This window comes from Pristis pectinata, chromosome 1 (genome assembly GCF_009764475.1).
Source record: "Pristis pectinata isolate sPriPec2 chromosome 1, sPriPec2.1.pri, whole genome shotgun sequence".
NCBI classification, from domain to species: Eukaryota; Metazoa; Chordata; class Chondrichthyes; order Rhinopristiformes; family Pristidae; genus Pristis; species Pristis pectinata.
This window is the reverse complement of record NC_067405.1, coordinates 11,370,656-11,386,022: the sequence shown is the minus strand read 5'-3', so window position 1 is coordinate 11,386,022 and position 15,367 is coordinate 11,370,656. Positions and strand designations below refer to the sequence as shown.

At 44.3% G+C, this 15,367-nt stretch overlaps 1 pseudogene; it reads right to left on the bottom strand.

Annotated features, from left to right (window-relative positions):
- The window catches only part of LOC127572767 (contactin-associated protein-like 5), a 991,970-nt pseudogene that overhangs the window by 280,362 nt on the left and 696,241 nt on the right, over positions 1–15,367 (bottom strand).

The window sequence follows — 15,367 nt, the reverse complement described above, 5'->3', positions numbered from 1 at the left end:
AGCATGGAACCAGGTTTCGTGGCCCCAGTTCTCCCATTTGCCCATGTTTGGCCCCTATCCCTCTAAATCCCTCCTATCCAGGTACTTCTGTCTTTTAAGTGTTGTTATTGCACCTGGTCTCAACCAGTTCCTGTGGCAGCTCGTTCCATATACACACCACCCTCCGTGAGAAAGTTGTCCCTCAGGTCCCTTTTAAATCTTTCCCCTCTCACCTTAAACCAATGCCCTCTAGTTTTTTGTTGCCCTTCCCTGGGAAAAAGGCAATGTGCATTCACTATCTATACCCCTTATGATTCTGTACACCTCTATAAGGTCACCCCTCAATTTCCTCCGTTCCAAGGAAAGTCCTAGTCTGCCCAAACTCTCCCTATAACTCAGGCCCTCAAGTTCTGGCAGCATCCTCATAAATCTTCTCTGCACTCTTTCCTATTTACTGATGTATTTCCTGTAACAGGGTGACAAAAACTTTACATTGTACTCCCCACATTCCCATCAACTTCCCCAAAATTCTGCCACTCACCTCTACACACTGGGATCAATTTCCAGTGGCCAATTAACCAACCAACCCACATGTCTTTGCGATGTGGGAAGAAACTGGAGCACTGAGTGAAACCCTCAGTCGCAGGAGAACATGTAGACTCCATAAAAACAACGCTGGAGGTTGGGATTGAACTTGGGTTGCTGGAGCAGTGAGACAGTGGCTCTACCAGCTGTATCACTCTGCCACTTGTGTCTCAAGTACCTATCCAATTCCCTTCTGACACCCTTGCTTGGCCCTTTCTCCACCACCCTTACCACCAGTCAGTTCCAGATCATAGCTACTCTCTACACACCACAGTTCCACTTCACATCTCTTGAATTTTTGTCCAAAACTTGAGCTTAGTGTCTCCTGGTCCCTGTCTGCTGATGAGACCAGCTTTCCTCTACTTAGCTTACCTAAACCAATCATGGCCCAGCACACCTCTACCAAATCTCCTCTCAATCTCCTTTGTATCAGAGAGAACAGTCCAGTCACTTGGAGCTGTCAACTGGAATCCTTCATCTCACAGAGTCAGAGCTATACAGCACAGAAACAGGCCCTTCAGCCCAACTCATCTATGCCAACTAAGTTGCCTAACTGAGCTAATCCCATTTGCCTGCATTTGGCCCATATCCCTCTAAACCTTTGCTGTCTATGTAACTGTCCAAGTGACTTCTAAATTTCAGTATTGCCTCAATCACTTCCTCTGGCAGCTCATTCCATATACACACCACCCTGTGTGTGACAAAGTTGCCCCTCAGGGTCCCTTTTAAATCTTTCCCCTCTCACTTTAAACCTATGCCCTCTAGTTTTGGACTCCCCTACCCTGGGGAAAGGAATTTTGCTACTCACCTTATCTGTGCCCCTCATGATTTTATCAACCTCTGTAAAGTCACCCCTCAGCCTCCCAAGCTCCAGGGGAAAAAAAAAGTCGTAGTCTATCCAGCCTCTCCTTACTATCCAAGCCCTCCAGTCCTGGTAACATCTCAAGAACAATCCTGTTCTATACCCTTTCTTGAACTGTACAATTCTTCCCAAACTGAGATGACAAGAATTGCATCAATACTTCATTTGTGGCCTAACTGCTGTTTTATGAAGATTCAACATAACATCCCTGCTTTTATAATCTATGTCTCTGCTTTTGAAGCCTCAGATCCCAAAGGTTTTACTCACCACTCTCCCAACATGTCCTGTCACTTTCAAAGATTTATGCCCATATACATTCAGTTCCCTCAGCTCCTGAACAGTCTTTAAAAATGTACAGTTTACTGCACCTTTTATGTTCTTATTCTTCCAAGCAAAATTAATCACTATATTTCCCTGGCCTAAATTTATCTGTCATGTGCCACCTAATTCAACAGCCTGTCCCCGCTTCACTGAAGTTATCAACCTCCTCACTGTTTACTGTGTTTGCGAGCTGCCTTCTCCTCTGTAAACATGAAGATTATAGCTTGTATAACTCAGTCCAAGTTATTAATGTATTTCAAAAAGCAGTATTGTTTCTAACACCAACTCCTTGGAGACCTCGATGCAGACATCTCCGTAAACTGGAAACCCAATTGCTACTCCTTTTTTTGCCTCTTAACTCATTTTGTAACCATAACTCCACAGTCCCTTTAATCCCAGGGACTTCCAACTGTGTAAGAAAGTCTATTATATGATACTTAATAAAAGACCTTCTGATGTACAGCCATAAGCTGAGTTACCTTGATGTACCCCCTCCATTACTTTGTTGAAGAACTTGAAGGTAGTTATGACAGTCTAGTCACATACAATCTTAACTTATGCTTGAACACACAATGCTAAATTCAGTTTCTAAGCACGTTAGCAAAATGCATTACAAATGTTTCTGCCAAAATTGCATTAAGCAACATAATATTTTGATTGATGTAATACATAGGATAGATCAAATTATTACTGCACAGCCAACATTTCTCTTTTATAAATTACTGATAATTTTATTTACATGTGATAAGAATATTTTCAGAATAAAACTGAGCAGTTGAATGAAGCAAAATACTCAGTAAGTGTTCAGCAGTCCAACCACATATGTAAGGTAGATGCACAAAATGGAGGTGGGAAGAGACTGATTTGCCAGCAGGGAGAGGTGAATCCATGTGCATGGGTGCACAGGAGGAGGACGTACCAGTCGAGCAGATTGCGATGAAAATTCCATAAAGTTCTGGTAACAGATAGGAAGTGCAAGATTGTGGAAAAGGAGTAGCCCATGTAGCTTGTTCAAATGAATCAGGCAGGACACCAGGATAATTCCAGTTGCTCTTCTCAAGAGTCAGAGTCCTGGACTTATACAGCATGGAAATAGGTACTTCAAGTTGTCTACTTGAGCGAGTCCCATTACCCCTTGTTTCCTATCCATGTACCTGTGTCACTGGTACATTAATATCAACCCAAGTTAGCAGATTGACAATTAGTTTAATGTCTCATCTGAAGACAAGCAGCTTCCATAGTTCGGCACGCTGTTGGTACTGAGCATGAGGGTCAAGCTTATGACTGAAGTATGAATGGAGCTCAGAAGATTCTGGATCAGCAAGCAGAGTGCTACCAACTTAGCCATACCTTTTCAGATCTTTGTTGGTTGCTGGGTTAATTGGCCACTGTAAATTACCTCTAGTCTAGGTGGGTGGTTGGAATTGGCAGGCATGTTAGAATAGATTGCAGGGATATGAGGGTATTGGATTGATCTGAGAGCCAGCAAAAGCTCAATGGACTGAATGGGCCACCTTCTATTTCATAAGAAAATATAAAGAACAAGCAGCAAGTGACTGAATGAGATAAAAGCAGTGAAAATGCATTTAAGGTGATGCCTGGAACAGGTTGCCAGGGATAGTGGTGGAAGCAGATACAAGAGTGGCATTTAAGAGGCTGTTAGATAGGCACATGAATATGCAGGGAATGGAATGATATGGATCAAGTACAGGCAGAAAGAATTTAGTTCAATTCAGCATCGACATTGTGGGCCAAAGGGCCTGATCCTGTGCTGTACTGTTCTATATTCTAAAGGTAGATTAGATCATGGCAGTTTTAGGTAGGATGTATGGCCTGTAACATTTGGGTACTCCTTGCGGTTTGGATAACTAAATCTGCAGGATATACTATTGTTTAGACCAGCTTCAGCACCAAGTTTCAGAGCTTGAACACTGGACAGAGGCGGTGCAGTGCATTCGTGACAGAGTTACCTGGATAGCAGCTTCCTAGAGGTAATCACCCTGCAGATTAACAAACAGCGATCAGAGGGGGACTGGGTGACCACCAGGCAGAGGAAGGGTGACAGGCAGGTGGTCAGGAAAACCTCAGAATGCAGCTTTCTCTGGAACAATTTTGCCCTGTGGTAGTAAATCTTTCTCTGGGGAGTAAAGCCAGAGCCAAGATTATGGGACTTTGTGTGGCTCAGCTGCATAAATCGATAGCAGCAAGAGTTCAAGGACCACAGTGGTTGCAAAAGAAATGGAACACATTGGTAGCAATGAGATTTGTAAAATGATAAATGCAATCATGCAACTTTAGGGAGCAAGGTAGAAGATTTAAAAGCAGCACCTCTTTGGATTACTTCCGGTGCCATGAGAGCAAGTATAGGAAGAGGAGGATAGGTCTGACAGATGTAGGAGGACAGAGGGCTTGAAATGTTTGGATCACTGGAGATGTTTCTGGGGAATGTGGAAGCTGTACAAGCTGGACAAGTTGCAACTGAACCAGAATGGAATGGGGCACAGGGTAGGACTACAGTAGGCGGTGAGGAGGAGACAAATATAGAATGAAAACTAAATCAGTACAGTAGGCAGGGGAATAAGATAGTGTAGGAATACTATAGGGGATGAAGATAGAGAAGTAAGACTAAATTGGTTTATTATTGTCACATGTACCAAGGTACAGTGATAAACTTGTCTTGCATACCCATTTATACAGATCAATTCATTGCACAGTGCATTGAGGAAGTACAAGGTAAAACAATAACAGAATGCAGAGAAAGTGAAGTGCAGGTAGACAATAAGGTGCAAGGTCATAACAAGGTAGATTGTGAGGTCAAGAGTCCATCATACCATACTAGGGAACCATTCAATAGTCTTATGACAGCAGGATGGAAGCTGTCCTTAAGCCTGGTGGTACATGCTTTCAGACTTTTTACCTTCTGTGTGACGGGAGAACGAAGAGAGAATGCTCAGGGTGAAAAACACAATGATGCTGGAGGAACTCAGCAGGCCAGGCAGCATTTGGGAGAAAAGCAGGCAGTAAATGTTTCTGAAGAAGGGTCCTGACCCAAAACGTTGACTGCCTGCTTTTTTCCCCACACAGATGCTGCCTGGCCTGTTGAGTTCCTCCAGCATCATTGTTTTTCATCTATACCAGCATCTGCAGTCCTTTGTTGCTCTAGAATGTCTGGGGTCTTTGATTATGCTGGCTACTTCACTGAGGCAGCGAGAGGTATATGGAGGGGAGGCTGGTTTCTGTGACGTGCTGATTGGCACATTGGAGGAGTACAAAGCATCTATTTTAATGTAAGGAGCCTGACAAGTAAGGCAGATGAACTGAGAGCATTGACTAACATGGGAATATGATATTATTGCTGTCATGGAGATATCGTTGAAAGATGAGTAGAACTGTCAACTCAAAATTCCAGGACATAGAATCTTAAGGCAGGATGGGAGAGAGTGAGGGATGTCTGATGGGAATGTAAAAGAGGTGGCATGGCAATATTAGTCAAGGAGCCCTTTACTGCAGTAAGGATGGAGGATATCCAAAAGTTTTTTTCCCCCCAAATTAGGTGGTATAGGTGGCGCTTAGAAGCAAAAAGGGGAAATCACTTTGCTGAAGGTGTACTAAAGGCCTCCCAACAGTCAGCAGGAGATGGAGGAGCCAATATGTATGCATATCACATGTGTTCAGGAAAGTTTCCTCAACATGTAGAGGTCCCAACAAGAGAGTGCAATACTAGATCTCCTCTTAGGAAGAGTCAGGGCAGGTGAAAGTGTGTGTGTAGGGGAACACTTTGGATCTAGTGATCATAATTCCATTAGTTTCAGGAAGAATAGGACTAGTCCTTGGATTGAGAATCTAAATTAGAGTCAGGCCAATTTTAGTGGCATCAGAAGGGATCTGGCAGGTATGGGTTGGGATAGGCTGTTTTCCAGCAAAGAGATGCTTGGTAAGTGGGAGGATTTCATAAGTGAAATATTGAGTACGAAATCTATATGTTCCTGTTAGGATAAAGGCTGGGCTAACAGGTTTAGGGAACCTTGGTTATTGAGGAATATTGAGGTCCTAGTACAAAAAAAGGGGCACATCAGATATAGGCAGTTAGGATCAAATGAGGTGCTTGAAGAGTATAGGAAATGCAAGAGAACACAAGAGAGAAATCAGGAGAGCAGATAGAGGACATGAGGTTGCTCTGGCAGACAGGGTCAAAAGGTTTCTATAGCTATATTAAGAGCAAAAGGGTAGCAAGGGACAACATCGGTCCTCTTGAACATCAGAATGGTCATCTACGTGTGGAGCCAAAAGATCTTCAATGAATTTTTTGCATCCGTATTTACTCTGGAGACAGACAATAGAACTGAGGCAAAAAAGTAGTGAGGTCATGGACTGTATCCAAATTATGGAGGTGGTGGTACTGGCTGTCTTGAGAAATGAAGCTAGATAAATCCCCAGGGCCAGACAAGGTATCCCCCTTGGACCTTGTGGGAGGCTAGTGCAGAAATTGCAGGGGCCCTGGCAGAGATATTTAAAACTTCCTTAGCTACAGGTGAGGTGTTGGAGGACAGCAGAACAGCTAATGATGTTCCATTGTTCAAGAAAGGCTCTAAGAATAAGCCAGGAAATTATAGGCCAGTGAGCCTGATGTCAGACGTGGGTAAGTTATTGGAAGGTATTTGAGGGACAGGATACAAGTATTTAGATAGACGGCCTGATTAGGATAGTCAATATGGTTTTGTGCACGGTCAGTCATGTCTAACCAATCTTATAGAGTTCTCTGAGGAGGTTACCGAGACGGTCAATGAGGGGAAGGTGGTGGATGTTGTCCACATGGACTTTAGCGAGGCCTTTGACAAAGTCCTGCATGGAAGGCTGCTCCAGAAGGTTACGTCGCTTGGCAGTCAGGATGAAATAGCCAATTGGGTTCAACATTGGCTTCGTGGAAGAAGCCAGAGAGTGGTAGTAGACAGCCGTCTCTGACTGGAGGCCTGTGACTAGTGGTGTGCCAGAGGGATCGGTGCTGGGTCTGTTGTTGCTTATCATCTATATTAATGATTTAGATAATGTAGTAAACTGGATCAGCAAATTTGTGGATGACACCAAGGTTGGGGGTGCAATTGACAGTGAGGGAGGCTACTAAAGCTTGCAGTGTGACCTTGAACAGTGAGGAAGATGGGCTGAAAAATGGCTGATGGAATTTAATGCAGACAAATGTGAGGTGATGCACTTTGGGAGGACAAAACAGAGTAAGACTTACACAGTGAGGTGTGAGGTAGAACAAAAAGACCTGGGAATACAGGTCCATAGTTCCTTGAAGGTGGCATCACAGGTAGATAGGGTTGTAAAAAGATATTTTAGCACTGGCCTTCAAAAATCAGGACTTTGAATTGGAATGTTATGTTGAAGTTGTACAAGACATTGGTGAGGCCAAATTTGGAGTATTGTGTGCAGATCTGATCACCCACCCGCAGGAAAGATATCAATAAGCTTGAAAGAGTGCAGAGAAAATTTACAAAGATGTTGCTGGGACTTGAGGACCAGAGTTAATGGGAAAGGTTGAATAGGTTAGGACTTTATTCCCTGGAGCACAGGAGAATGAGGGGAGATCTTAGATGTAGGCAAAATTATGAAGGGTAATAGATGGTGTGAATGCATGCAGGTTTTTTCCCCTCAGGTTGGGTGAGACTAGAGCTAGAGGACATAGGTTTAGGGTGAAAGGTGAAATATTTAAGCAGAATCTGAGGGGAACTTCTTCACTCAGAGGGTGGTGCGAGTGTGGAACGAGCTGTCAGCAGAAGTGGCAGATGCAGGTTCAATTGTAACATTTAAGAGAAGTTTGGATAGGTACATGGATGGGAGGGGTTTGGAGGGATATAGTCCAGTTGCAGGTAGATGGGACACGGCAGAAGATCAGGTCAGCATACACTAGATGGGCTGAAGGGCCTGTTTGTGCTGTCGTACTCTGACTCCACTTAAAATTGATGGTATAATCACGATCGTACAACTTCCCCAAAATTAACTGTGATCACCGGAACTGGGAAGGCTTAGGATGGGCAGAATTTTTAAGTGCACCCAGGAGAGCTGTTTGAGCCAGTGCATAGATAATCTTGCTGGAGAAAGGGTGGATAATGGATCTAATCTCTGGGAATGTAATCAGGTAGGTGGAGAGAGAGTCAGTGAGAGAGTATTTCAAAAACAGTAACCATAACTAAGTTTTAAGGTTGTTATTGAGAAGGTCAAGGATACATTAAAAAAATAAGATCCTGAAATGGGGGAAAGCTGATTTTGTGATGAGATAGGACTTGATAGTGGACTGGGAGCAATTACCTACAGGTTAGTCTACATGTGACCAGTGGGATTAATTTAAAAGTAAAACAGTGAGAGCCCAGGACTTCCCATTGTATTTCTGACCACCCCATTATAGGAAGGATGTGGATGTGATGGAGAGGACACAGAAGAGCTTCACCAGGGATGCTGCCTGGATTAGAGAGCATGTGCTATAAGTAGTTTGTCCAACCTCTAGAGTCATTTTCTCTGGAGTGGCAGAGGCTGAGGGGAGACCTGATAGGGTTTTAAGATTATGAGAGGCATGGAGAGACATCTGGTATCTTTTTCCCCAGGGTTGAAGTGTTTAATATGAGAGGGCATGCATTTAAGGTGTGAGGGGGGTGTTGCCTGGAATGTGCTGCCAGGGGTGGTGGCAGCAATAGATATGATAGAGGTGTTTCAGAGGCTCTGAGGTAGGTACATGAATATACAGAGAATGGAGGGATGTGGACCATGTGCAGACAAAGGGGATTAAGTGCCATTAGCTTAATGAGTATGGCATAACACGTTCTAGGACCATTGTGTTCCCATAACAGTGAGGGGCAAGGCCAACAAATTTACAGAACCATGGATGTTAAGTGACCTCGAGGGTTAAATAGAAAATGGTACCTTCTGGTATAGGTGTAGGGAACTGAAACTGGTGAGTCCCTGCAGGAGTACAGAATGTGTGGATGTGCACGTAAAAATATAATTAGGGCAAATAGGGGCAAGAAATGGTATAGGCAAGCATTATTATGGAAAATCCTAAATCTTTTCATGAATACATTAAGAGCAAGAGGGGTAACCAAGGAAAGAGTTTGGGACCATTAGGTATCAATGAGGCAGTCTGTGCATGCAGACAAAGGACATTAGTTAAGTTTTACAAGAATACCTCTTTTTGAGTACTACAGCACAGAAACAGGCCCTTTGGTCTATCTAGTCCTTGCCAAGCTGATCTTCTACCTAGTACCATTTACCTGCACCCGGGCCATATTCCTCCAAACCGCTCCTACCCATGTACTTATCCAAACTTCTCTTAAATGTTACAATTGAACCCACATCCACCACTTCTGCTGACAGCTCGTTCCACACTCACACCACCCGCTGAGTGGAGAAGTTCCCCCTCAGATTCCCCTTGTATATTTTCACCTTTCACCCTAAACCTACACCCTCTAGTTCTAGTCTCACCCAACCCGAGGGGGAAAAGCCTGCATGCATTCACCCTATCTATAACCTTCATAATTTTGTCTACTTCTAAGATCTCCCCTCATTCTCCTGCACCCCAGGGAATAAAATCCCATCTTCTGGATTCTTATCTTCAATGAATCTTCTGGATTTATTATGTTGTTATCCGAGAATTCTGGGAGGGGATGGCAGAATTCTAGAACAAATTACCATTGAAAACAAAAACACATTAAATGTCTGAGTCGGCTTAAAGTTGAATAAGTTCACAGGGTGTAATGAGACATCTCAGGCTGCTATGGGAGGCAGGGGAGGAGGTTGCTGGGACTCTATGATGGAATTTTCAAACCTTCTCTGGCCATGGAAGATGTGTCATAACTGGAAGGAGGCAAATGTAGTACTTTTATTCAAGGGATGCAGGGATCAGCCATGTAATTGCAGGCCTGCAAGTCTAACATCAGTTATTGGAAAGATTGAGGGACGGAATTAATCTGCACTTGGAGAGGCAGGAGTTGAACAGGAATAGTCAGTGTGGCTTTGTTAATGGGAGGTCTTGTCTGAGCAAATTGATTGAATTTTAAGGATGATTGTATTGATGAATGTAGTGTGGTTGATGGTGTCTATGTGTACTTTAGCACAGCCTTTGATAAGGTCCAACATGGGAGACTGGTCCAAAATACAAGAACAATTGAGATACTGGACAATTTGTAAATTGGATTGATGAGTGAGAGGGTGATGGATTACCTTGTGATTAGAAGCCGATGTACTGTGGGAGATCAGTGCCAGGACCATTGTTTGTTGGATACATCAACAACTTGGATGTGACTAGCACATAGAACACTACAGCACAGTACAGGCCCTTCAGCCCACAATGTTGTGCTGACATTTTATCCTGCTCTAAGACCTATCTAACCCTTCCTTCCCACATAGCTCCCTACTTTTCTATCATTCATGTGCCTTTCTAAGAGTCTCTTAAAAGGTCCCTAATGTATCTGCCCCCACAACCTCTGCCGGCAGTGCATTCCATGGACCCACCACTCTTTAAAAAAAAATTTACCCCTGACATCCCCCTTATACCTTCCTCCAATCACCTTATAATTATGTCCCCTCATGTTAGCCATTGTTGCCCTGGGAAAAAGTCTGACTGTCCACTTGATCTATGCCTCCTATCATCTTGTACACCTCCAAGTCACCTCTCATCCTCCTCCTCTATAGGAGGTATGACCAGTGAATTGTTTTGAGGAAAAAAATTAATATTATAGTGATATTCAGTGGTCTAATTTTGCTTCTTTCACTCATTTTAGAACATTGAACAGAACAGCATAGAACAGGCCCTTCAGTCCACAATGTTGTGCTGATCTAATCAAATTAGTAATAAATGCCCAACTAAACTAATCCCTGCTGCCTAAATATCCATATCCTTATATTTCCTTCAATTCATGTGCCTATCATTTTTGTCTCCACCACCACACCAGGCAGTGCCTTCCAGGCACCTACCACACTGTAAAAACTTGCCCCACACATCCTTTGAACATACCCCCTCTCACCTTAAATGCATGCCCTCTGGTATTAGGCACTTCAACCTTGGGAGAAAGATACTGGCTGTCTACTCTATCTGTGCCTCAAACTTCTAAACATCTATTAGATCTCCCCACAGCCTCCACTGCTCCAGAGAAAACAACACAAGTTTGCCCAACCTCTCCTTATAGCACAAGCCCTCTAATCCAGGCAGCACCCTGGTAAATGTCTTCTGCACCCTCTCCAAAGCCTCCACATTCTTCTTACAATGGGGTGACCAGAACTGAATGCAATACTCCAGATGCAGCCAAACCAGTGTTTTATAAATTGCAGCAAAACTTCCTGACTCTTGAACTCAATGCCTCAACTAATAAAGGCAAGCACCCTATCAACTTGTGTAGCCACCTACAGGGAGCTATGAACTTGGGGCCCCAAGATCCCTCTGCTCATCAACACTGTTAAGGGTCTTGCCATTAACAGTGTACTGTCTCTTTACATTTGATCTCTCAAGATACAACACTTCATATCAGGCCAGGTTAAACTCATCTGCCATTTCTCCACCCATATCTGCAACTAATCTATATCCCACTTATCTATTGCCAATCTTCTACACTATCCACAACACCACCAATCTTAATATCATCTGCAAACTTGCTGACCCACCCATGTACATTTTCATCCAGGTCACTTATAAACATCACAAACAGCAGAGGTCCCAGTACAGATCCCTGAGGAACACCACTAGTCACATATCTCCAGCTGGAATAAGTCCCATCAACCACTACCCTGTCTTCTATGGTCAAGCTAGGTCTGAATCCAAATGGCCAATTCACCTTGGATCCCATGCATCTTAATCTTCCAGATGAGCCTCCCATGAGGGACCTTATCAAACATCCCACCAAGATCCATGGAGACAACATCCACAGCTCTACCTTCATAAATCACCCTTGTCACCTCCTCAAAAAGCTCAATCAATTTTGAAAGACAACCTGCCCTGCACAAAGCCGTGCTGACTATCCCTAATTAAGCTATGGTTTTCCAAATGCTCAAATCCTATCCCTAAGAATCCTCTCCAGTAACTTCTCTACCACTGTTGAGAGACTCACTGGTCTATAGTTTCCAGGATCAGTTTCCCTTATTGAATAATAGAACATTAGCTACTTCTCAGTCCACCGGGACCGTGCCTGTGGCTAGAGGGGGCACAAAGATCTTGGTCAAGGCCCCAGCAATCTCATCTCTTGCCTCCCTCAATAACTTGGGGTATATCCCATCAGGGCCTGGTGACCTATCCACCTTCATGCTCTTTAAGAGACCCAACATGACCTCCTTTATCTCAAAGTGCCCTAGCATATTAGCACACTCCACACTGATCTCCCTATCCTCCACATCCTTCTCCTTGGTAAATACTGATGCAAAGTACTCACCCACATCCTCTGGATCCAAGCACATGTTCTCTCTCTCATCCTCAAGTGGTTCTACCCTCTCCCTCGTTATCCTCTTGCTCCTGATGCATGGAGAGAATGCCTTGGGATTCTCTTTAATCCTACTTGCCAAGGACTTTTCATAGTCCTTCCTGGCTTTCCTAATTCCCTTGAGTTCTTTTCTGGCTTCTTTACAATCCTGAAGGGCTCTTTGATCCTAGCTTCTGAAGCTTTGCATACATTTCCTTTTTCTTCTTGACTAAATTCACCACCTCTCGACATTCAAGGTCCCTGTACCCTGCCATCCTCATCCGTCCTTCTTACTGGAACATACCCATCCTGTACTCTGTGCAGTTGGTCTTTTAAACACCCTCCATGTGGACTTGCCCAAAAACAGCTGTTCCCAATTAAGTCCCCCTAGTTCCTGTCTAATGCTCCCATAATTTGCCCTGCTCCAATTAAATACTTTCTTGCAAGGTCCATACTTATCCTTATCTATAGCTATCTTAAAACTGGAGTTGTAATCACTATTCCATAACTGTTCTCCCACTGAAAGGTCAGTCACTTGACCAGGTTCATTACCCAACACCAGGTCCAGTACAGCCCCTCCTCTCATTGGACTATCTACAAACTGATTTAAGAAACCCTCCTGGATATACCTAACAAATTCTGCCCAATCTAAATCTCTTGCGTTGTGGATGTCTCAGTTTATATTAGGGAACTTGAAGTCATCCACGACAACAACCCTATTGGTTTTACACCTTTCCCTAATCTGCCTGCATGTCTGTTCCTTGAAGCCCCAGTGGCTATTGGGGGTCTGTAGTATAATCCAATCAATTATTGCACCTTTCTTATTTGAGTTCTGCCCATATAGACTCAGTGGACAAGCCTTTCAATCTGTCCTTTCTGAATGCAACTGCGATATTGTTCCTGATTAGTAGTGCAACTCCCCTCCCCCCAATCTCTCTTTTTTTTAAAAGATTGAAACCCTGGAACATTCTTGTCTCTCTCTCAACCAAGTCTCTGTAATGGCCACATCATCGTTCCACATCCTGATCTATGCTCCAAGTTCATCACCCTTACCCACAATACTCCCAGCATTCAAATACACACACTTCAACCCGTCCGTCCTATTGTGTCTATTACTTTGTTCCTGCCCGTTTATACTGGTCCTGACTTCTACCTTCCTCTCAATCCCTCCACTTTCTGACCCGGTGCTCTGGTCCCCATCCCCCTGCCAAGCTAATTTAACCCTCCCAAATAGCACTAGCAAACCTCCCATCCAGGATATTGGTTCCCCTCCAGTTGAGGTGCAACATGTCCCTCTTGTACAGGTCACCTCTACGCCAAAAGAGGTTCCAATGATCCAAGAACCTGAAACCCTGCCCGGTTCCTCAGCCACTCATTCATCTGTTCTATCATCCTATTCCTGCCCTAACTCACACATGACACCTGGTGTAATCCAGTGATTACTACCTTGGAGGTCCTGCTCTTCAGCCTCTTTCCTCTCCTCACCATGCAGGACTTCTTCCTCCTTTCTACTTATGTCATTGGTGCCAACGTGGACCACAATTTCTGGCTGCTCACCCTCCCCCTTGAGAATATTCTGCAGGCACTCTGAGACATCCTTAACCCTAGCACCTCAGAGGCAACACACCATCCTGGCATCTCCTTCACATCCACAAAATGTCCTGTCTGTCCCCCTAACTAGAGTCTCCTATCACTTTCGCTCAGCCTGACTTTACCCTTCCCTGCTGAGCCTCAGAGCTAGTCTCAGTGCCACTGACCTGGCTGCTGCAGCTGTGCCCTGATAGGTCATCCCTCCAGTAGTATCCAAAGGGGTAAACCTGTTGCTGAGGGGTATGGCCACAAGGGAACCCTGCACTGACTGCTTACTCCCCTTACTTCTCCTGGTGGTCACCCATCTATCTGCAGCCTGTGCCCTGGGTGTGACCACCTCGGTTAAAGTCTCATCTCTGAAGTTTTCAGCTTCTCAGATGGTCCCAACTATATCCAACTCCAGCTCCATTTCCTTGACTGGGTCAGTCAGGAGCTGCAGCTGGGTGCACTTCCTGCAGCTGTAGTCATCAGGGAGACTGAGGTTCCCTGACTTCCCACATCTTACAGGAGGAGCATTCCACTGCCTTAACTTCTATCCTGCCTACACTGAATCAAGGACTAAGGATTTACAGACAACAAGACAAGGACCTTACTTGTGCCTTCACACTGAAGCCTTTTTTAAAGAGCTGCTCACACTCCCCCTCACCTAGACCTCTTCTCACCAAAGCCTCAACTCCCCACTCACACAATGACCACTCAAAAATAGTCTTCTACTTGACCCTACCTTCCTTTTATTGGCTGAGTGGCCATGCACTTAGCCAATCAGAAAAAACTTTTAAGAAAATGCTGGCTCCTCCCCTCTGCTGCTCTGGCTGCTGGAACTACAAAAAAACAAGTCCCAACTGATTAAAAAAACTTTTAGCAAAGCTGCTGGCATGTTTGAGCATGTCCTTGTTTTGTTTTCAGATGCTGGTAATTTAGTGCCAAATGAGCAATCAGAGAGCAATACAGCATGGATACAGGCCCTTCAGCCTAACGAGTCCATGCCAACCATGTTGTCCGCCGAGCTAGTCCCAATTTTATGCGTTTGGCCCATATCCCTCCAGGCCCCTCCCCTCTATGTACCTCTCCAAGTGCTTCTTAAATGATACTATTATCCACTCAACCAGTTCCTCTGGCAGCTTATTCCATATACTCACCACCCTCTGTGTGAGAAAGTTGCCCTTCAGGTCCCTTTTACATCTCAGCCTAAATATATGCCCCCTAGTTTTGGACTCCCCTACCCTGGGGAAAAGACTGTTACCATCCACCTTATCCAAATTTTCAAGAAGCATCTTACAGAAATTAACGAATGGACACTTACCGTCACCGTGACATCGTAACGGTCCGAGCTTGAAGGTGGCTTCTGAGTTTGACTTGTTAATATCTCCGATAATAATCTGAGTCACAGGTAAGTGGTCTTTGTATGAAAGAAGGCCTGTATCATTGGTCCTGCCAAAATCCAGGAGAACAACCAAAATTACTCCCCGGTGTAATAATAATTGTCTACTGATTAATATGAACTGGTCTTGTCCTGTACAACTGCCAGATGAATCCAAACAGATTTCAACCAGCTTTGGTCATCAACTGAGGCTTAATGGCAGCAAGGAAG